This window comes from Thermobia domestica, chromosome 3 (assembly GCF_964235325.1).
Source record: "Thermobia domestica chromosome 3, izTheDome1.hap1.1, whole genome shotgun sequence".
Taxonomy (NCBI): Eukaryota; Metazoa; Arthropoda; class Insecta; order Zygentoma; family Lepismatidae; genus Thermobia; species Thermobia domestica.
The window spans coordinates 344,917,313-344,941,938 of NC_137456.1; the positions used below are offsets into that span (position 1 = coordinate 344,917,313).

General features: G+C 37.6%; 1 protein-coding gene across 14 annotated transcripts in view; it reads right to left on the bottom strand.

The window, feature by feature from the left end:
- The window catches only part of sick (sickie), a 1,461,343-nt gene that overhangs the window by 412,591 nt on the left and 1,024,126 nt on the right, over window positions 1-24,626 (bottom strand). The gene's annotated exons all lie outside the window — the stretch shown is intronic.

Here is a 24,626-nt window from a genome sequence, read left to right on the forward strand (position 1 = left end):
AATAATGAAGATAAATACTCAATACAATTTTAAAAAAATAAATTCAAGTCACAGATAATGGTGTTCAAAGAATATAGAAACATAACTCATACGTGTTTGTTAATATTTTTTTTAACTATAAATACGGATAGCGTTTATATACGTATATAAAGGAAACTATATGTATTTCATGTATATTTGGTAAATACATTCTCTACAGCACTTTATCACTACACATAACAGTCCAAAGTTTTATAGCACTTTGTCAGTCTACTTAGTAGTCCAACATTTTACGACATCTTATCTCACTACAAACAGCACTTACATTTCTCGGAAGAGGCAGAATTCTTTATTGAAATACTAAATTATACATTTTTCCCCAATAAAGCCTTATTTTGAAGAAAATACATAGAATAGGCAATATTAAGCACTAAAACAATTATTTAGGCAGTAAAGGGCCAAATAGGCAAAGTAGGCAAAAGAAAATTGACTTAAATCGTAACTATTACCCCCCACATAAACTTTGAAACGTTATTTTTTGATCATATCTTTAGTATTAAAGAATACGCATTTTGCCTAACATCCGGTCTCTAGTTATTTCATTTCATATCATACAAACAGTATTAAAATTTATTGACTAAATTTATGGTTTGTGAATCCCACAGGCTCATCGCCACAGAAACAAAAGTTCGCAATCTTGTGTGGCAGGTTACCATGGCCCTAGCTGCCGAAACTCCAGAAATAGAATCCCTAATCACTCCTTAATGTTACGGAAGATGATTCTCTTCTGATGAAGTCAATGCTACGTTGCCGAAACTGTTACACAAGAGTCATTAATATATTTAGTTCGTTCATAAGTTTTCTTTTATTAATATACTGTATTTCCAAAGCTGAAATGTGCCATGAACATTCTCATTAAGATTTTTGTAGGGTTTTTCTCAGTTCCACTATGCGAATGTTGGGATGGTATTAACATTGTCTTTCACCGACTCGTCTATTCACTGCTAACTACTTCACAGTAAATTAGTCCTGCAGGATGCATAAAAATACTATAATCTTCGATCCTGGCCCAACTTATGAATGCTATCGTGAAGCACTTTAATAGCAATAAATCATCTAACAATTATGACAACCCAACCACAAGAGTTATCTTATTAAAATCGCGGCGTGACCTTCCGACTGAAGAAGTCTTCGTGAAGCAGGAAATGTTATCTCTTTCCACAACGACGCATTTCCTGTCCAAAACATAGAAAGACAAAGATCGAAAGAGGGATGCTATATAATCACCCACACTACACGCTTTCACTTAACATATTCTCTCTTTGTAAAGGCAGCAGACATTTTAAAAACTATTTTACAGCTTCTTAACTTCACCGCATGAGTGGCAATTCCCTTGTTTACGACCTTCATGCAAGCAGGCTTTAGCATACAACATCTCTCTTCCTTATAACAATACGTCGTTCGTATTCTGTAGCTGTGCATAATACATCATCTCCTTTCTTCCTTTCATTCTTTCTTGATTATAATCATAAACAGCGATGAAATATCAACTACTCACAGCCTTATCAGTTGAGACAATGCTGGGATTGATATACAGGGTGTTTCAAAACAACACAAACAACGTTTGGGAGGTGAATTCTGACACCAAGATAAGACAAAAAGTATAGACCAACATGGGTGCACAAATGATTCCTTTCGGAGTTATAGGCTACCAAAAACATGAAAAAAAAATAACTTTAAAGGTTCATAGCTCCAAAACTATGGGACCTTCCGTCGTCTGATCAAAACTTGACTTAGGAACTAGTCAAATAACTACCCAAATATCTAAGTTTCAGAATCCAGCGATACTTCCGCAACATTTTTTATAGAGGTAGTTAGTTGGTGAGTACTTTAATATATATGCCCGTAGCCAAACTCCCTCTATAAAAATTGTTGCGTGAGTATCTTAGGATTCTGGAACTTGGATATTTGGATAGGGCACGTACTAGTTCTTAAGTAAAGTCTTGACCCGACTAAGGTAGATCCCATAGTTTTAAAGCTATAGATCTTTAAAGTTCAGTTTTCCTGTTTCCGGCAGCCTATAACTCCGAAAGGAAGCATTTGTTCAGCAAGGTTGGTCTATACTTTTCGTCTTATTTTGGTGTCAGGAATCACCTCCCAAACGTTGTCGGTGTTGTTTTGAAACACCCTGTACACCTTGAATTTAAGGAATGCATATCCTATAATAATGTCTATTAACAGGCGCGTGAAGTTTAATATCCTTCAAGATGTATTTGAAGCCTTCAAAAAGGTGTAAAATTGTCACTATAGTAATTTGTTTTGGTTTAGAAAGAGTTGGAGTAAATAATTTTGTATCTTAAAGTATCTGACTCTGACGGAAAATATTTTGTTAGCAGTAGCTGAGAACGAAGAGATATCTGTTTCTTGTAGAGAAAGAATGGTTGTTTTTTAATCTTGAGAAAACGCTTCTAGAGCCAACCTCTGTGAGGCGAGGGCGATCTTAGCTAAAGGCGTATTTTGTATTCTATCAAAAGGCTGTGAAGTTAATAAGGAGCTAATGTAAAAAACTTGTCGCCGCCGCCGGAGCTGACTCATGGGTCTGTTTATGTCGTCTGGTCTGCTGAGGGGAAGGAGGGGGGAGAAGATGATGACGTCTTTTAATATATTTCTACTTATATGGCTTCTTGTCCCTTTTATCATCCTGTTTTTCTATACAATTCATTATCCTTCAAAAACAGTAAGAAATGTGTAAACGTCACATTTTAGGTTACGAAGATCCAAGTACACTTCGTAACAGAAAGCAATCTCTTTATTAGATTACCGGAGCTCATGTGGTTCGGCTGTAGGTACACGTTTCATATAGCCTCGTTGTTGAAAGGAAAGCTAAAATGAAATCAATCAATCATTCAGTTTATTACGATCAAGCTAGTGGGCATGAAAAACTGTAATGTTAGTACTTCCGTCCGTACGTCCGTTACTCCACACAGTAACTGTTGGAACGCAATTTATTTATTTATTTATTATAATTGATAACGGAGAACGATTAGCTCGACCGAATTCGTTACTGAAGTCAGTCTGTTAACATATTCACGGGTAACGGCGTCTTTAACGATGATTATCCTTCCCATACATGGAAATCTGTACTGCGTAGAATTTTTTGAGGTAAAAAGGTACTTTTAAATAGGGATGGGCAAGAGTCGAGCTAAAACTCAAATTCGACTCGACTTGAATTCGAGTCGAGTTTGGAGTCGACTCAAAGATAATTTTCTCGGGTCGAGTTCCGAGCCGAGTCACTGTTTTTGAGGTCAAGCTTCGAGTCGAGTCGAGGTTAATAAATGTATCGCACGTTCAGTTCGTTTTAACTCGTTATGAAATCATAACCTGATTAGACTGGAAAGCGAAAACCGTGAGAAATGTAAGCAGTAACGTGGAATACTTTTAATGTTCCAGTAGAGGGCACACTGCTCGCATCTCGTCTCGTCTCAAATATGACAGTAGATTTTTATAACGACACAGCGTCAAATGTCGTGAGCACCAATATAAGTCTACACTGTAGTTCTTACCACCATGGCTGAAATCTGCACGGTCGAATTTTTGAGCCCAAGCAGAAGCCCAACTCGGATGGTGATGTCAACCGCCTCGGGTGGGTTCAACTCAACTCAGTAAGAGTCGGTTCGGTTGGGATGAGCCATCGGCTCGGCTCAATTGGATACTTGAAGCTACACATAGCATTTGGGTTGTTTCTGTTGGAGGAAATTTTTCAAGCCGAGTTCTCGAGTCGAGCTCAAAGATGTCTGTTTCAAATCAAGTCGAGTTTCAAAGAAAACTCGCTCGAGCTCGCTCGTGCCCATCCCTACTTTTGAGGTTAACGGATTTTTTAAATTGATTAAACCTCAATAAAATATTTGAATGGTTAATATGTTGGGGTTTGAGTGGTTAATACGTTGGGGTATTACAGTCTACCGCTTCAACTACCAGCATAGATTCATTCATAAATGCAAGTTTTGTGTTATCATCTGTTCTGCCTTTACCAGAGTTTATTTCAATTAAATAGCTTGCTATAGTCAAGGGTTTCTATCATGTTCTCCTTAATTGCTCTAACACGAGTCCACACAAAAGCAATACCTACATCCAAACTTTCTTCACAATACCCCTTTCCCTCATGGTACACCCTTGACTAAAAGTATTATTCTTGTGTAAATTACACAAATTTTTGCTTGCTAACTTTTGTTTTATACTCTATATAGGCTATAACACCAGCGTCTTAGGTTTAGACTAAGTGGATAGGAATGAAGAGCGACTCAAATATTGAATTGATTGAGAGCTCCTTCGTGACTAAGCGGTTAGCGAACGTGACTTTCGTATGGGAGACTCGGGTTCGATTCGCGGCAGGAGCTCATGTGGTTCGGATTCCACGTTAATCACTAGGTCCCGTCTCATATAGCCTCGCTGCTGAAAGGGACGTTAAATTCGAAACCAACTCAACTTATTGCATTGACTGAGCAGAATAACTATCATTGGGTCTGACCACCAGTGGTGACCTTGTTTTGGTTCACCACTGTAGAACACACTCAGGTCCTATGGCTCATGAGGGAAGTCACATCAGTAGAAATTAAACTGTTGTCCCTTCCGACAAAGAGAAGACAACTTATTTAATGTTGTAAGTTGTATTATTTGAAGTTGAAGTTGGGAAATTAAATTTTTATGCCTTGTGGGTTCCCTCTGGAGCCGCTACTGGTATGTATAAAGAACCTGAGTAGAAAATTATGCAGAAAAATTTTAATATTACTTCCGCAATATCATTAAAAACTGATCTGCTGAAGAAAGTGGCGGTGAACACATTTACGCGTAAAATGAAATGTGGATCACTAATGCAGTGTTCTGGGAGAACACAAGTTAGTTGGTGGGTAAAAATGTAAAGAGTTAAACTTAAACATGGGCGCCCAAAGAAAATTTTCTAGGGGTCCATCTCCTTGGTTGCTATATTACAGTTGGCAGTGGTGCCCACCCCCCCTTATGTCCATGACGCACCCCCCAATTGTCTACCCGTAAGTGTTCTTCCATGAAAAAATCTTCTTTTCGATTAATTTTTACACTCCCTGAAACATATTTATACAGATTTTACCCCCCCAAATATTTCAATGACGCACTTTGCGTCAATGACGCACTTTGCCCCCTTGTGGGCACCCCTGCAGTTGGTATTTTTTATTTGTATTAAAAAATCTTAAGAAATATAATAAATTTTCGTGAGCCCCCTGCCCCCTCCGGATGCCATTGAACTTACATAATTACCACTTTTAAATATGAACGGCTTTAACATATAGTACACCCGTACTCTTGGAGAAACAACTAAATAGTATTTCTAATAATCAAATAAAATAAACTTCTTTTATGTAATCCAAAGCATTCGCTTATATTCTTCCGTGAACGGCGAGAGAGAAACCATTTAAGTAATTTAATCTGCGCATGATGTCACTCTGAAGAGAAAGCTTTCGCAGATGTGGAGATCACAGAATGAGTGACAGTCCCCTGTTATTTCCTCAGATCCTGACCTCTGTGTTTAATTCTGCCATACGTTATTTTGCAGAAGTTGTGCACGTGCCTATTTGCTAGACGCAGAAACAACACAGCTGTATAAAGAACTTTAATCTTCTTCCTCCACGACCCCCTCCTCACAAGCATGAGCCGCGACAATAAATGGAGGTTATCAGCTGTCTTTTCTCTTTTACTATATATATTCTATCTCACAAATTATATGAACGTTATACTGACGTAATTAAACCTCCACTATACTTAATTAAACATAAACAGTTTGGAAATATATTTTAAAAATCCCAGTTACGATATGCTGGCCTAAAGAGACGGGCGATTACTTTAAGTAAATAATTTCAAAATAATTAGTGGAATGATGATGATGGAAAAGACGGTAGAACCCTGAGAACCCAGACACAATATTGTCAATTACAATTTCCCATGTTTTGAGATAAAACCAGGACTCCTTCCAGGGGTGTAGCCAGCAGGTTTATGTAGGAGGGGCCGTCGTTTTTGAGGGGGGGGAGCTACAAAGCCAAAAGAAATTACATGTAAACTGTTATTTTTAAGTGACTGAAGCGAAGTAATCTTACAATGATGTTTTAAAAGCTGGTCATTTGGGGGGGGCAGAAAATCATTTGGGGGGCCTGGCCCCGATGGGCCCCCCCGTGGCTACACCCCTGACTCCTTCCCACCAGAAGTCAGCGCAGTATTACTGAGCCATCCTGCATGAAATCAATTAATCAACATCCGCCAAAAGTGAGTGACAGATACCAGATTATGCCTATTTCTTGAGTATCAATTATTAGTAAAACCAGTAATTTTGAAATATCGCTCGAATAACATTAACCTATGTTTTGAAGAAAAAATGGGACATTTTGAGCTTTTTCGGGGAACATATGCAAATCTTGGACCGTCTCGACTAAAATGCGTCGTATCGGAGCCCTATATTGGACCAAAGTAAAGTTTGTGTTTTTCTACCAAAAATTAAACCCAGAATCATGCTCACCAAAACTTAACAACACGGAAGAACATAATAAAATAACTCTGCCATGTTCTTAGTTCCCATATATATATATATATATATATATATATATATATATATATATATATATATATATATATATATATATATATATATATATATATATATATATATATATATATATATATATATATATATATCTTAAATAACAGTGTGGGTATAAAATTTATGGTTGGCATTCTTGCTTTACAGTCGATAGGCTCGAACCGTGAATTAAGCCTTTAAAGTGTGTTCCCTCAGATTCATGAAGGGAATACCGTGATTGTACCTTGTTATATAGGCCATAGACTTTGTTGTTATTTTTGATTGTTGGAGATTCTATTTTTAGTTGGCATTGGAAGTCCAATCTAGAAATTTCTGAAATTATACTTATATATTGGGTAAAGTTTGGTAATATCGTGATATATTAGTCATTTCATATTAGTGTTTACCACGACATAACCGTGAGTGGAGTTGGAAGGTTCACTCGTTCGTTGTTGCCTTGAAGATACCTGTAAACGTAGCAATGTGAAACCTTTCAACCTCATGCACGGTTAGGTCGTAGTAGATGCTACTATAAGACAAGTAGCACTATTATATTAACACCATGTGAAGTAGTTCGTTTAGATTAAAAGCAGCTGTTGGTATGCAACCAATCTGACGTTACTTGTAGCGGGGTTACATACCTACAAGGAGATATTCATATATAATAAAATGTGAAGTGCTTTATGTGGTTAAATGCAGCTGCTAGTAATTTATGCAACCAGCCTGACGCTACGTGTCGTTGAGTTGCATATATACAAGGAGAGATTCGTCTATAATAAACTGCTATTGAGAATACATGGGATGCCTAATTTTTGACCGTAGTTCTTAAGATTTTTTTTATATCTTGGACGGACAATGTGGCACGGTGGCTCAGTGGTAGAGCGCTTACTTCTGGTGCATGGGATCCCTGGTACCACATTCCCATTCCACCAATTTTTCCATCATTATTCACTTGCTTTAATCTTCGACTCCCTTAGCCTAACAAGGGCGATCGTGAGACAAACTCAAAAGATTAAATTTCATTTAATTTCTCGGACGGACGGATAACATAGCAAGACATAGTTAATATATAAAGGAGCTTTGGTAAAAAAAAAAAAAATCCTGAATACTTGTATCACATTTCACTCTATTACTGGTGCTCTGGAGGCATTTCCAGCAATTGTCAGGCGCCCTTGGAGGCATTTCCAGCAATCATTTCTTTATCACTAATCTAATTTAGCCTGTAGAACATAATCATGAGAATGGGAACTCAAAACACATTTTATTAAAAATTATGCACTTAAATTTAAAAAGCTTCAACACGTTCAACAATTGAGCTTAAAGAAGCGATAATATCAATACTGGTGTACGACTTCCAGCAGCTTTCGTTCACTTATCCACATCAGATCATTTCGATACACACACCATTCACAATTAGAACACAATAGAACACTTGAAGCTGAAACAAGTATACACCGGTTATGAAGCAATTGCTACGACTTACCATGACTTGACAACTAGTAACACAATTTCTCTGTTTGTCACAAGGCACTGTTCTTGGAGGAAGGAGTTCCTATCCTTTCTGGGCTCTACATGTTGGTTGTTGGATTATCACTACTCACATGAAAGAACGAGAAGGCGTGCGTGCGTCCGCCATTCTTGTGTCCCTCAAGTGCCTCCAGCAGACAACTGGAGGGGAGGGGAGACCTCGGGGGCTTTTCCGGCTGCCAATCTTTCCCTTCCTCTCTGTTGATGCCCCCAAAAACTTTCTCTGTCTCCCCCGCACACCCTCTGAATCACTCCGTGACGTTCAAACACAATTGCCAACTCAGTACAAAATTCCCTAAATGCAAATTCCGAAAGAGCAACTGTTTACGTCCTTTCGAATCATTCACTGATTTAAGCTCCCGAGTAAGTAATGATATATTTTTTTTTCGTAAGCACTTAATACAACTTTTAGAACAGTCATAAAAACTGTTGTAAAAGAACAGCCTTGTTAGGAGATTAAACTGTTTGTTTTCAAAGGGCACTAAACTGGACACAACCAAATAAACAACTGTTTCCAAAACAGACAAACGGGCGAAATGATTAGAATCTCACGAAGTATCCAGCTTCCATTCATAGAAGAGCACTAATACGAATTAATTGAACAGTAGGTGATGTTAACAACACGAAACGTGATAAACGAAAGACACACACGTGTGGACAAGAGTAACTGGTCCGCCTCGATGCACCAAGATATGGATATGAAGTGTATCTCTCCAGAACCTGTTTTTCAAGCAGCGAACACATAACCTGCATCAGCTATTGCAATAATGTCCCACTGTTCGCGTAGCCTATTTATTGCTTCACTTGACCGCAGCACATAACTCATTCATTGCATTTTATGCTGTTTCGAAATAACCTTCCTTTGTTTTATGATTTAGATTGTTTGGAAAATGATCAAGAATGCAACTACGTCATTGGAAATTCAATTACATTTTTAGGTCTTCGAATAGCCGAATGGTTCTCTCATTTGCCAGCAATACGTTGATCCTCGATTTATACATGACTAGGTCTTAATTCCTGTGTCCTATGTCCTATGTACAGTCATGAAGCACGAACGTGAAATACAGTACAGAGGATCATAGAGACGCATGAGTTCGCCTAAATCATATGCAACCCACAACTCTTGAGTGTTTTGAAAGTTGTATAACAACGTGGGAATTAGTGTGACTACGCAAAATGTATCTTTATGAATGAATAGGATATGGATATACGCCTGAGGATATTAATGGATTGACTCCATCAACGAGCTCGGCCGGGATAAATGCAATATGAAAAACAACGTATTCTTTAATTATAGGCAACCAACACGTCTTCGTTACTGTGCAGGTTGCATAGAAGCTAGGGAATGTTGTGTACTATAATCGGGATATGGATGGTCACCGTTACCCGTTAAGGTGTTAACGGTTTAATTCCATTAACGAACTCGACCGAGATAATGTAATAAGAAAATATACATATCCTTTAATTATAGGCAACCAACACGTCTTCGTTACTGTGCAGGTTGCATAGAAGCTAGGGAATGTTGTGTACTATAATCGGGATATGGATGGTCACCGTTACCCGTTAAGGTGTTAACGGTTTAATTCCATTAACGAACTCGACCGAGATAATGTAATAAGAAAATATACATATCCTTTAATTATAGGCAACCAACACGTCTTCGTTACTGTGAAGGTTGCATAGAAGCTAGGGAATGTTGTGTACTATAATCGGGATATGGATGGTCACCGTTACCCGTTAAGGTGCTAACGGTTTAATTCCATTAACGAACTCGACCGAGATAATGTAATAAGAAAATATACATATCCTTTAATTATAGACAACCAACACGTCTTCGTTACTGTGCAGATTGCATAGAAGCTAGGGAATGTTGTGTACTATAATCGGGATATGGATGGTCACCGTTACCCGTTAAGGTGTTAACGGTTTAATTCCATTAACGAACTCGACCGAGATAATGTAATAAGAAAATATACATATCCTTTAATTATAGGCAACCAACACGTCTTCGTTACTGTGCAGGTTGCATAGAAGCTAGGGAATGTTGTGTACTATAATCGGGATATGGATGGTCACCGTTACCCGTTAAGGTGTTAACGGTTTAATTCCATTAACGAACTCGACCGAGATAATGTAATAAGAAAATATACATATCCTTTAATTATAGGCAACCAACACGTCTTCGTTACTGTGCAGGTTGCATAGAAGCTAGGGAATGTTGTGTACTATAATCGGGATATGGATGGTCACCGTTACCCGTTAAGGTGTTAACGGTTTAATTCCATTAACGAACTCGACCGAGATAATGTAATAAGAAAATATACATATCCTTTAATTATAGGCAACCAACACGTCTTCGTTACTGTGCAGGTTGCATAGAAGCTAGGGAATGTTGTGTACTATAATCGGGATATGGATGGTCACCGTTACCCGTTAAGGTGTTAACGGTTTAATTCCATTAACGAACTCGACCGAGATAATGTAATAAGAAAATATACATATCCTTTAATTATAGGCAACCAACACGTCTTCGTTACTGTGCAGGTTGCATAGAAGCTAGGGAATGTTGTGTACTATAATCGGGATATGGATGGTCACCGTTACCCGTTAAGGTGTTAACGGTTTAATTCCATTAACGAACTCGACCGAGATAATGTAATAAGAAAGTATACATATCCTTTAATTATAGGCAACCAACACGTCTTCGTTACTGTGCAGATTGCATAGAAGCTAGGGAATGTTGTGTACTATAATCGGGATATGGATGGTCACCGTTACCCGTTAAGGTGTTAACGGTTTAATTCCATTAACGAACTCGACCGAGATAATGTAATAAGAAAATATACATATCCTTTAATTATAGGCAACCAACACGTCTTCGTTACTGTGCAGGTTGCATAGAAGCTAGGGAATGTTGTGTACTATAATCGGGATATGGATGGTCACCGTTACCCGTTAAGGTGTTAACGGTTTAATTCCATTAACGAACTCGACCGAGATAATGTAATAAGAAAATATACATATCCTTTAATTATAGGCAACCAACACGTCTTCGTTACTGTGCAGATTGCATAGAAGCTAGGGAATGTTGTGTACTATAATCGGGATATGGATGGTCACCGTTACCCGTTAAGGTGTTAACGGTTTAATTCCATTAACGAACTCGACCGAGATAATGTAATAAGAAAATATACATATCCTTTAATTATAGGTAACCAACACGTCTTCGTTACTGTGCAGGTTGCATAGAAGCTAGGGAATGTTGTGTACTATAATCGGGATATGGATGGTCACCGTTACCCGTTAAGGTGTTAACGGTTTAATTCCATTAACGAACTCGACCGAGATAATGTAATAAGAAAATATACATATCCTTTAATTATAGGCAACCAACACGTCTTCGTTACTGTGCAGGTTGCATAGAAGCTAGGGAATGTTGTGTACTATAATCGGGATATGGATGGTCACCGTTACCCGTTAAGGTGTTAACGGTTTAATTCCATTAACGAACTCGACCGAGATAATGTAATAAGAAAATATACATATCCTTTAATTATAGGCAACCAACACGTCTTCGTTACTGTGCAGGTTGCATAGAAGCTAGGGAATGTTGTGTACTATAATCGGGATATGGATGGTCACCGTTACCCGTTAAGGTGTTAACGGTTTAATTCCATTAACGAACTCGACCGAGATAATGTAATAAGAAAATATACATATCCTTTAATTATAGGCAACCAACACGTCTTCGTTACTGTGCAGGTTGCATAGAAGCTAGGGAATGTTGTGTACTATAATCGGGATATGGATGGTCACCGTTACCCGTTAAGGTGTTAACGGTTTAATTCCATTAACGAACTCGACCGAGATAATGTAATAAGAAAATATACATATCCTTTAATTATAGGCAACCAACACGTCTTCGTTACTGTGCAGGTTGCATAGAAGCTAGGGAATGTTGTGTACTATAATCGGGATATGGATGGTCACCGTTACCCGTTAAGGTGTTAACGGTTTAATTCCATTAACGAACTCGACCGAGATAATGTAATAAGAAAATATACATATCCTTTAATTATAGGCAACCAACACGTCTTCGTTACTGTGCAGGTTGCATAGAAGCTAGGGAATGTTGTGTACTATAATCGGGATATGGATGGTCACCGTTACCCGTTAAGGTGTTAACGGTTTAATTCCATTAACGAACTCGACCGAGATAATGTAATAAGAAAATATACATATCCTTTAATTATAGGCAACCAACACGTCTTCGTTACTGTGCAGGTTGCATAGAAGCTAGGGAATGTTGTGTACTATAATCGGGATATGGATGGTCACCGTTACCCGTTAAGGTGTTAACGGTTTAATTCCATTAACGAACTCGACCGAGATAATGTAATAAGAAAATATACATATCCTTTAATTATAGGCAACCAACACGTCTTCGTTACTGTGCAGATTGCATAGAAGCTAGGGAATGTTGTGTACTATAATCGGGATATGGATGGTCACCGTTACCCGTTAAGGTGTTAACGGTTTAATTCCATTAACGAACTCGACCGAGATAATGTAATAAGAAAATATACATATCCTTTAATTATAGGCAACCAACACGTCTTCGTTACTGTGCAGGTTGCATAGAAGCTAGGGAATGTTGTGTACTATAATCGGGATATGGATGGTCACCGTTACCCGTTAAGGTGTTAACGGTTTAATTCCATTAACGAACTCGACCGAGATAATGTAATAAGAAAATATGCATATCCTTTAATTATAGGCAACCAACACGTCTTCGATACTGTGCAGGTTGCATAGAAGCTAGGGAATGTTGTGTACTATAATCGGGATATGGATGGTCACCGTTACCCGTTAAGGTGTTAACGGTTTAATTCCATTAACGAACTCGACCGAGATAATGTAATAAGAAAATATACATATCCTTTAATTATAGGTAACCAACACGTCTTCGTTACTGTGCAGGTTGCATAGAAGCTAGGGAATGCTATATGTCTTAAACGGGATATGGATAGACACAGTTAAAGTCACCGTTACCGTTAAGAGGTAACGGATTGATTCCATTAACGAAATCGACCGAGATAATCGCTCTAGCTATATTTGCAAAATATACAGAATTCAAAAATTCCTTTTTATTCAAGAATAATCATGTGGAGTAACGGCCGGACAGACGGACGGATAAGCTAACATTTACCATGTTGTAACAATGCCTGTTGTTTGGTCCTAATAAGAAAGACGAAAGGACGATGGAAGGAAAAATATTATTTTGAGAGTGTAAATAAAAATCATAAAAAGATTTAAAAAAAAAAAAGACATAAAATGTTTTGTATGAAACACATTGTATTTTGCAGGGCGTAAATGATGTCTGAAAGTGATTAACCCTTTTAAGTTCTAATTGTAGTTCTAGTTCTAGTTCTAGCAGTGTCTTCATTATTCGATTAAAAAGTACTAATAAAAGTTTTTACATAGTTTTTTTTTTTTCTTTCAAATCGAGAGCCATAGTAGAACAGGTTACGTATGGTTTCACGCCTTTCTGCATCGAGACATAAAGGAAGATGGCATCATAACTTAAAAAGAACTATTTTTTGTTAGGTCTCTTTTCATTATTTTGGGCGGACTTCCTTTTGCACCTAGAAGATTGAAATTTTGCACAAGCATTCAGTGCACCCTTAGTATTTTTCAGATATTTTCAGATCTCAGCGTTAACACAGAGGAGTCCAGAGGGGAACAAAGGTAAAAAAAAAATACTCTTGTTTCGCAATTTTTTTGCCTCAGATACATGACGGACACACGTGAATGGTATTTTTTGAAAAGTTAGTCTATTGTGAAGAGAAAGGTGTACGAACCATGATCGTAGGATAAATAGGGATGTCCCAGGAAATTTTTATATTAGATCTCTTTTTTTCTTTTTCTTTTTTTCTTTTCTTTTTTTTTTTTTTTTTTTTTTGAGTAATCTGAGGAATTGTGAGGCTCATTGGTAAATATTTTTTTCCGCCCCTAGTATTCAAGATAGAAACTTGAAATTTTGTACTCCCATTTAGTACACCCTTTACTACTTTTTAGTTTATTATGAGATCTATGCGTTCATACAGAGCGGATCCAGAGGGGCTCAAAATTTTTAAAAAAATCTCTCAAAATTCCCGCCTTAGGGATCCGATATGGAAATGCGAATGGTACCATTTGAAAGGCTGTTTTATTCTGAAGAGAATGAGATACCATAATCCTACGATAAATAGAAATAATGCTGTAGCTATTTGACTGAAAGTCTATAATTTACTTTTAAAATGCTAGAATTTAAAAAAAAGTTAAACGATCAGAGATTTTGGAAATACGGGGGAGGAGAATTTCTGGTTTCGTGGGCAACATTAGTTACCCTCCCTTTAGCAAGATATTACGGAAAAATATTAAGTTGTTTTATATTAAGACATAAAACAAAAGGGTATGATAAAAGGTTGAGCTGGATACGAGATTAAGAGTCTTCATCCCGGCGAAATTAAAATACCGCTAATTTTACAGTAATTATGTGATATGTTCAAATAGATAAAAGATAATTGAAATATGGAACAAGAGCGCCCTAGACAATATTATTTTGCGTGAGGTATCGTTATCACAAGTCACCTAGTGGCTTTCCGTTTTCAGCTGTTTAGAAACGCGAAAATAAATGCCGATTTTCAAAATGGCTCGAAATTGAAAGCAGATAAGTGAGTCGTGATAACGGTTTCTCATGTAAAATAATATTGTCTAGGGCGCTCTTGTTCCACATTTCGATTATCTTTTATCTATTTGAAGATATCACATAATTACTGTAAAATTAGCGGTATTTTAATTTCGCCGGGATGAAGTCTCTTAAGTGCTTGAACCCTATCCAATAATGACGGAATATTTATGATGATGATGATGATGATGGTGGTAATATTAGTTATCCATAATGCTGTCAGAAGTCATCTTGTTTGTCGTGTGGTGTCTATAACAGTGAAACTGACCAGGTACGCATCCAGAATCTTTTGTTGGGGAGGTTCAATACTATAAGCCACTAAGTAATTCTAAAATACTTCCACACATAATTTCAGGAAAAAAAAAGATAACTAAATTGATTTTATAAGAAAAAGAATACAGATTAAGTATAAGATCAAATTTTCATGCTACATCAATCAATTCATAGGCGTGCGCACGTAGGGGCAAGTCGGGGCGCTTGCCCCACCTAATGTTTTGGCATTGCGTTTTTTTTTTAAGTTTTAAAAGAATTTTCTCAGCTAATAAGGATTATATTTCACGAAAACGGGCCCTGAAAGACGCCTGTAATCATCGCTATAAAAAAAATAACACTTTGAACTTTGCAGTACTCGACCAAAATTTCCCGATTTAATTATATTTCAGTCTTTCTTCTGTTTGTTTCCTCCCAGCAGTATATTATCACACACATACACACACCTAACACACTATCTGTACACTGAGAAAAAAAGGATTAGGCTTTCAGTGTAGATACATCGTATTTACGCAGGGGTGCTCCTTGAGTAACGTAATTTCATGTATAAGAGTACAGCAGGTGGGAACACCATGCCAAGTCTGGAGTTCGGCGTCGAACTAGACTCGCTGTGATTGGATAATTTTATTCATATGATTGATTTCGTGTTAAAAACTATTACTCTCGTAAGGTAGGGAGTCACAGATTTAGAAAGAACCAAGAGGGGACAGTCGTAGGAAGGTGGTAACAACATTATATACCTAAGTTACCACCGTCGGAATGGGTATGGCGTTAATTCTAGATTTGAAATGGTGGTCCCAGAATACAAAATAATCGCTGGACGGTGGTGTAGATCGTACTACGGATGAAACAACATTACTTAATGTGGTGACGCGCGTAACCTGGTAAAAGCACCATTTACATACCGACTGGATTATGCATTTTTCTCCAGGCTCCTGGGTTCGCCACCTTCCCAGATACTTCAACACCCTCCGGGCAAATGAAAATAAAAATTAAATTATAAAGAAAGTAATGATTACAAGGTGGTTGCATATCTTCAGAAGTACAGCTATTGATTTGACCCCCCCCCCTAATCTAAGGATCTGCGCACGCCTGTGAATCAATTTCCTGTTTAACGAGTATAGTTTTATTGAGAAAGTGTACAAATATAAGCTTTGTTGAGTTAGGAAGTTTCGTGAGGGGTCCGAATCCAGAGGACCTCTCAGTGGGTGCGCCTCTGTAAGTGACTATGAAATGCATTAATCTATAGAACAAAGGATTGTCATTAGATTTTAATGAAGAAAACAGTCCCAAGTGAATAAATTTTCACCAGAACTTTCTTTTGTTTTCTTTAAGTAACAAATACAATAATAATTTCGTCTCTTAACTAACTAACTAACTCTATGGCCTATGGAACTCGGAGGTTCAATGCCGCGTTCACAAAAGCTCTCCACTGACTTCTATCCTTAGCTAACTGCATCCAGTTTCTACTTTGTATTCCAATCTCTGCGAGATCCATCTTAATATTGTCCTCCCATCTGCGCCTAGGTCTTCCTAATGGTCGTTTTCTGATTGGTCTTCCAGTCAAGACTTTGAAACCGTTTCTACTTTCTTCCATTTTAGCTACATGACCTGCCCACCTAAGCCTCCTAGACTTGAAGATCCTAACAATGCTGGGTAAACCGTATAAATTATGTAGTTCCTCGTTATGTAGTTTCCGCCATTCCCCATTCCCGTTTCTCTTTGGTCCGAATATTCGTCTCAGGATCTTGTTCTCAAATACTTTCAGTCTATGTTCTTCTCTCAGAGTAATTTCGTCTCTTACATTTACAAATAAAAACTGTATTTTTTCGATCTCAAATATGGCAGCACTTGTTCAAACGACATTGAGTAGCAGGATGCCCTGTTAGTCATTAGTTGATCTATCCCAGTTCTCTTTCACTCCCATGTTTCTCATTTATTTTATTCTATTGTCCCCTGTTTTCTCTCTCCATTCAACAACGTCTTCCAACAGAGTGAACGTTCCCCGAAAAATCACACAACATCCTACTACAAATAATCCCCCATTGAAAGTGAGACAAAAAAAAAAAAAAAAGAATTACCACGTTTGCTAAGGAATATTATTGCAACTGACGGCAGATAGCTTCACAATATGCTTTATTGAATTTTCTTCCCTATTTGTTTTAGGAAGAGGCAAAAACGAAACCAGTAACAATGGGATTCTAAGTTAAAATATATTACTGTTCTTTTATGATAGATTAATTGTGAGAATTGCACAAGAAAACATATTCAATGATTTATTTGTATTTATGTCCTTCATGAGCAGAAAAGCTACATACAGGGTGTCTACTAAAATTACAAAATGAAATTTCGTGAGTTTTTCGTGCCCTTTTCTTTATCAAACATAAAATTTCGTATAACATTCTTAACAGTGAATCTGGGTGCGAATTAGGCCGAATTTTTCATGCATGTAATAGAAACGTGCTTTGCTTGCGATTTGGTAGCGTCTAAAACCGTTGGTGGTGAATTTTGACGTTTCATAGAACAAATTTTTTCAGTCTGTACTTATATTTGTACAGATAAAAAAATCATGACCCAAAAGCTAAATTTCTTGACTTTCATGACCGTTTTCTGATTTAATGACTTTTTCGGGACTTTCGGGACCGATAGACACCCTGTACATAGCACGAGACTCCGACAGTTTAAAGGGAATTAGGCGTTCATTTTCTTCAAAAGAAATTCAAACCTGGGATCTTGTGTTCCAAGAATTAGGAATTAAGAATTTGATTTCTAGGCTTTCCACATCCATGGCTATATTAGTCTGTCACGTGTGAGGGATGACGTCCCTTGGCGATTCGAGAAAATTGAAGGAAGGAAGCGGTCTAGGACCTGTATGTTAAGTACCATCCCAGTATTTTCCTGGTATGAATAAGGAAAACTCAGGAAAACCTCACTCAGGATAGCTCGTCCGAGAAAGATTATTACACATTTTCGACCAAGTGTCGCCACCGGGAATCGAACTCGCAACCGCTCCCACCAAAGACAAGAGAGTTAGCGACTACGCTATGCGTGGTCACATCTTGTGTTCCAAGTCACCAATCTCTAGGCCAAAAAGAGCTCCTCGGTGGCTAAGCGGTTAGCATACGCGTCTTTGTCGTGGAAGACCCAGGTTCGATTCCCGGCGGGAGCTTATGTGGTTCGGATTCCACGTTAATCAGTAGGCCCCGTCTCATATAGCCTCGCTGCTGAAATGGACGTTAAACTCAAACTCAACTCAACTCTCTAGACCAGAAAGAAGGGCGAGGCTACGTAAGGCAGATCTACAGTTTAAAATGGGTCTCAACCAATGCAATGCGTTCAATGCACTCCCACCACCGGGAACTGAACTCGAGACCTCGTGTACCAAATGCATACCAGGCGCTAACCAGTAGAGCAGCCAGGACATCTTAAGAACTTTCTCTTACCTATTGTTACATCCCCAATGATACAATTTCTCCTTACAATAATTTCATTTGCTTTTTTTTAACTATCACAATTATCGTAAATGTCTACCCCAATAATTCACAAACCAGTTTGTATTTCACTATTGAATTTTCGTTGTATTCAGCAAATTTTGTCATTTCCTCTCCAGATACACATTTTTGAATTCTCCTAGACATGTTTTTTTATCGCTGCTTCTTCTAAATCTTCAAGAATACGTTTTCAATGTTGTTTTGCATAAAATAGGTAATTTACAACATATTGAAATGAAAAATGAAATGAAATCTTTCAGTTTAACGTCCCACACTTATGCCTTTAGGCGAAGGAAAACGATGATTAAGGGAAGTGAGTGATGATGGAAGAATTGGTGGAATGAGAAAGTGGGAGGAAACGAGAGTATCCCGAGAAAACCCACGGACACGATGTTGTCCACCACAAACTTACTTGGCCGAGGGTCGAACCAGAACCCCACGCACTAGAAGAAAGCACTCTACTACTACTTTTATGATCTAAAAAAAATGTTCCTTAGGATAAAGGAAACGGATCAATAATTAAACTAAAGCTTGTATTATGAAAGACTAAAAAAATTTTGAATTTTACGTCCCACGGTTACGCCACCTAGGCTAAAGGGTGATGGTGAGAAATGACTAAAATGGTGAAATGAAGAAAGTGGAAGAACACTGAGAAAACCCACGCACACGGCGTTTGTTCACTACAAAGCACACTTGCAGCGATCTGGGATCGAACCAAGGACCCCATGCACCATAGGTGAGCGCTCTACCACTGAGTCACCGCGGCCCAATTATTATGAAAGAAATGATAGAATGAGAATGTGGGAAGAAACGGGAGAACCCCGAGAAAACCCACTACGACGATGTTGTTGTCTATCCTAAATTCACATAGTCTGCTATCGAACCTGAGACCCGTCCTACAAGGGGTGAAGAATCTGAGTTACCATGCTCCTCATATATTAAAAGCTAACTCTGATGCAGTTCCTAAAGATTTATATCTACATCATTACGTGGTTTCTTTCGGTTTATTTCAACAAGAATTGAAAAGAAAATTAATTACGTTCACCTGCGACTCAATTAACCAAAGACAAACGAAAGTTTGGTTGAATTTCATACAATAAAGAAAGAAGCGAAAATAAAATCACGAACTACGGCACCAGTAGCGTTTGATTCTACAAATATTGGCGCATTGCATCTTCTTTGGAAAGTAAACCCAACCAGTTAATGAGAAATCGGAGGGCGTCATTGTGTAAAAGCAACGCAATCCAACAGAATCTCCTCCAAACAAATTAGTTCTTGAATCACTTGCCTTAAAGTCAACACACGTCATTGTCTTTATTTGAATTGCCGTGTCTCAATACTGTAAGTCACAAACAGTAACTGGGTGGGAAGAAAATTGTCAATCTTTTATTTACATAAGATGTATACTTTTCTTAGCCAACCCAAAGAGTTCTTTTACAAAACCAGTCTCTCGACTCCTCTTCTAGAGTCGTTGCTTCCCCAACCATTTTTACAATGCTTTATATTTAGTCATTATTTGAAATTTCGTAGAGATGCATACACGTACTTTTCTGTGTATCTTACCATTTAACTGTAAAACAATTAAGTTATTAATGATTGAGTAGTAATGACAACTATATATCCTTTACTGTTATGCAACAGAAAATGCTCTGAGGTTGGCATGTACAGTATAACATACAGGGGATGTTAATGTTTTGTTTTTCATTTTGAAATTACGATCGTCTTCAAATCTATGAAATGAAATCTTTCAGTTTAGCGTCCCACGATTATACCTCTTAGGTTAAAGGAGACGGATGATTAAGGCAAGTGGATGATGATGGAAGAATTGGTGGAATGAGAGTGTCGAAGGAAAGGAGAGTATCCCGAGAAAACCTTCGGACACGATGCTGTCTACCACAAACATTACTTAGTCGGGAATCGAACCAGGGACCCCACACACCAGAGGTAAGCGTTCTATCAGTGAACCACCGTGCCTCCTTCGATAGACTTTAAGAACTGATTGAATGCGGAAACAAAACAAAACGTTTAGAGATTTTTGGTGAGATAAAATGAAGAAAATAAATTACAACAAAACGTTTAGAGATTTTTGGTAAGACAAAATGAAGAAATTAAATTATAACAAAACGTTTAGAGATTTTTGGTGAGGTAAAATGAAGAAATTAAATTAGGATTGTGGAGGCATTGGGTGATATTGATTATAATTGATTAAACAGAATCAGTTAGAGTGCCCATTGCTTTTACCATCTTAGTTCCACATCTTAATTTTATCCCCACATAAAGAAAAAGTTCACCTTCCTTATGCGTTCTATAGTATTGAAGCATTAGTTGTTTCTTTTATTATTCCTTACCATCTGTGTGTAAATCCACGACTAAGGCCAGGATTTGAATGCACTAAAGAACTTTAAATATGCAAGCACGCACTATAAATAATATGTAATACGCTCATTCATTTCAGATCCTTGCTTGTATTGTTTATACAATATTAGGAGATTCTTCAGGGTATTTTTGGTGTCATACTTGTTCTCCTGCCTGTTAAAATAAGTGAATACGCCAAAAGTGGTCTGTTCAACACCAACTAGACGTGATGCTGAACACTCATGTGGCGATCATTACACACATTCCAAATCCTGGATTTGAGCTAAGGACCCCATCGAACTTCACTTCAAAGATATTTTCAGTTCGTCGTGCGGGAGAGTTTAACTTAAAGATTTTTTCTTAACAAGTTGTAGTGACTCGTAAAATGCATCTTGATTTCTCAAACGCTTATTGATTTCAACGATTGTCGAAATATGAACAAAAATTAAATTATTATCCCATTATTAAATTAATGGGAATGTTAGAAAAAAATGTATTTCCGTTGCTCAGAGGGTAGGAAGAATATCTGCTTAATTGACACCCAACATGCACAAAACCACCGACGATCCCGGGTTGGATTCCCGGTGGGGACAACTCGGTCGAAAAAGTATAAAAGCTTTTTCAGGCGAACCATCCTGAGTGAGGTTTCCTTGGATTTTTCTCATTTACACCAAGCAAATGCCAGAATGGTACCTAACATAATGTTCTCAGGCCGTTTCTTCCTTCATCAATCCTTTCTTGCTTAACCTTCCTTGGACAGTGTGACTGCGGAAGGATGTCATCCCTCATATGTGACGGGCTAACATGGACATAGATGCCGAAAGCCCAGAAATCTAAATCCTAATCCTAGTGACGGGCTAATATGGTCATAGATGCCGAAAGCCCAGAAATCTAGTTCCTAATTCTAATCCTAGTGACGGGCTAACATGGTCATAGATGCCAAAAGCCCAGAAATCTAATTCCTAATTCTAATCCTAGTGATGGGCTAACATGGCCGTAGATGCCGAAAGCACAGAAATCTAATTCCTAATCCTAATGCTAGTGATGGGCTAACATGGCCGTAGATGTCGAAAGCCCAGAAATCTAATTCCTAATCCTAATCCTAGTGATGGGCTAACATGGCCATAGATGCCGAAAGTCCAGAAATCATTTCTAATCCTAATCCTAGTGATGGGCTAACATGGCCATAGATGCCGAAAGCCCAGAAATCTAATTTCTAATCCTAGTGACGGGCTAATATGGCCATAGATGCCAACAGCCCAGAAATCTAATTTCTAATTCTAATCCTAGTGACGGGCTAATATGACCATAGATGCCGACAGCTCAGAAATCTAATTTCTAATCCTAATCCTAGTGACGGGCTAATATGGCCATAGGTGCAGACAGCTCAGAAATCTAATTTCTAATCCTAGTGATGGGCTAACATGGCCATAGATGCCGACAGCCCAGAAATCTAATTTCTAATCCTAATCCTAGTGACGGGCTAATATGGCCATATATGCCGACAGCCCAGAAATCTAATTCCTAATCCTAATTCTAGTGACGGGCTAACATGGACATAGATACCGAAAGTCGAGAAATCTAATTTCTTATTCTAATCCTAAAAGAAACTACCGATTCAGGACGTTAAGAACATATAATTCATAAGTTTGACTGTATTCAAAAATGTCGCCCTTAGATTGTGCACCTATCTTTAGAATAAGTATCTGTATATGCATAATATGCATCTTTTTAAAATCCAGGATTTAGTCATGATACTGTCTTGCAAAAAGCTTTAAATTTTCCTCTAATTTATCCTAAAGATTCGATTTAAACTCCTTTAAACACCGATTTAAAAATAAAAGAAAATAAGGAAGTATTCTTTGTGATGAAGAAAATAAAAGGTGAATTTTGCGGTTATCCATATCTTTTATCGAATAAAACATATTGTTTGTCTATGGTAAATGTGTTATGAAACTCAAAATAAAACTATGACCAATGAAGTGCATAAAGTCTCAGGTGTATATTCAATTACTCGGCTATGACCACTGGCATCACTCCTAACTCGATACTCGTACGAAAACAACTGTCTTCGGTTTTACCAACTTCTCCACAAGTAGAGTGCGAAATCTTTGGAGGTGGGCGAATTTAAACCACTTAAAATATTTTCAATAAAATATCCTCTCCTAGTAATAAGTTATTGGAGAAATTTATATAGTGACAATATTTTCAAAAGTTTGCACATTAATTACACTAATTAATGTGTGATTTACGGGTAAAACTAGTGGTCAGCGGTCTGCACATAATTTAACAATTGTGAATGTTCCAATATGTAAACTATCTACTATGTTCAAGCATTCTACTGCATTGTTTTTCTCCAGCACTTCAAACCTCTGAACTTCTGTGGTCATTTTAACTATAATGATTTCGCAAACTGTCGCCAATACTTAGTATTCTCGATTACTGCCTCGACAATTAGCCAGCGGTAATTGCCTAGGCCCATATTTGGATGATTCCAGTGAATAACTGAATAAGTTATTATTATTATTATTATTATTATTATTATTATTATTATTATTATTATTATTATTATTATTATTATTATTATTATTATTATTAAGATCTTACAGTTATAAGCTTCTTATGATGAGCTTAATATTCTATAGAAGCTGTAAATCGAATTCCTAAAATTGAGAAAATTACATCATGTTATAACCAGTTTACGTGACACGGCTCTTGCGGTGGCTCAGTGGTAGAGCTCTGGTGCTCAGGGTCTCGGGTTCGATCCCAATGAACTTTGTGGTGGACAAACACCGTGTGGGGGAGGTTTCTCGGGGCTCTCCCGTTTCCTTCCACTTTCTTCATTCCACTATTTCATTCATTACTTATCATCACCGTCTCCTTTAGCCTAACCGGCATAAACGTGGGACGTAAAACTCAAAGATTTCATTTTTTTTTTTTTTTTTTTTTTGTTTTTGACACGGCTCTTTAATATGCTCTTTTATAACTCTCAAACTGCTCTTCTGTAAAGTTTACTTTTCCCGATATATCTGGTTATTCACTGGAACCAGTCAATTATGGTAACAGAAAACAACTACCACGAATTTGGTTTTATATTCTCAATTACACATTATAGACTATTTAAGCTACTAATGGAAGTAAAAGTAAATCTGTTGTTGTTCCATAACAGTGTTTCTTTGCGCCTTTGGTGCAAACCAACTGCCTTCTTCCCACATACCTAAAGTTAGGTGGCCATGTTGCAAGAATCTTGTAGCTGTTATTAAAAAGTCTTGGAACCCCATCTTTTTATTTACTGTTTACACATTACAACTTTCTGAAATCAAGGATATCTCCATCCATGCAGTACTACACTCTAGTGGACAAATATTGAACCTCCTCATTAAAAACATGTATTTTGGCGCGCTTGCCCTCCCTGTCCAAAGAATCCGTTGTTTCGGAAGCGGCGAAACTGGTTTCTTCTTTATGTCAACGGGAGGGCGATAGAAGGTAGCAAGCAAGACGGCCCAGAAAGTTGCAAATGGATCGACTCTTTGCAAGACGAAAAAAAAAAATGTTGCATGTCGCTTTCAAGATTACGTTTACATATTGTAGGGTTGCAAGATTTTTTAAATCACAGCTACAAGATTCATACAGCATGACAACCTAGCTTTACGTAGAGCAAGTCCCTCAGTGA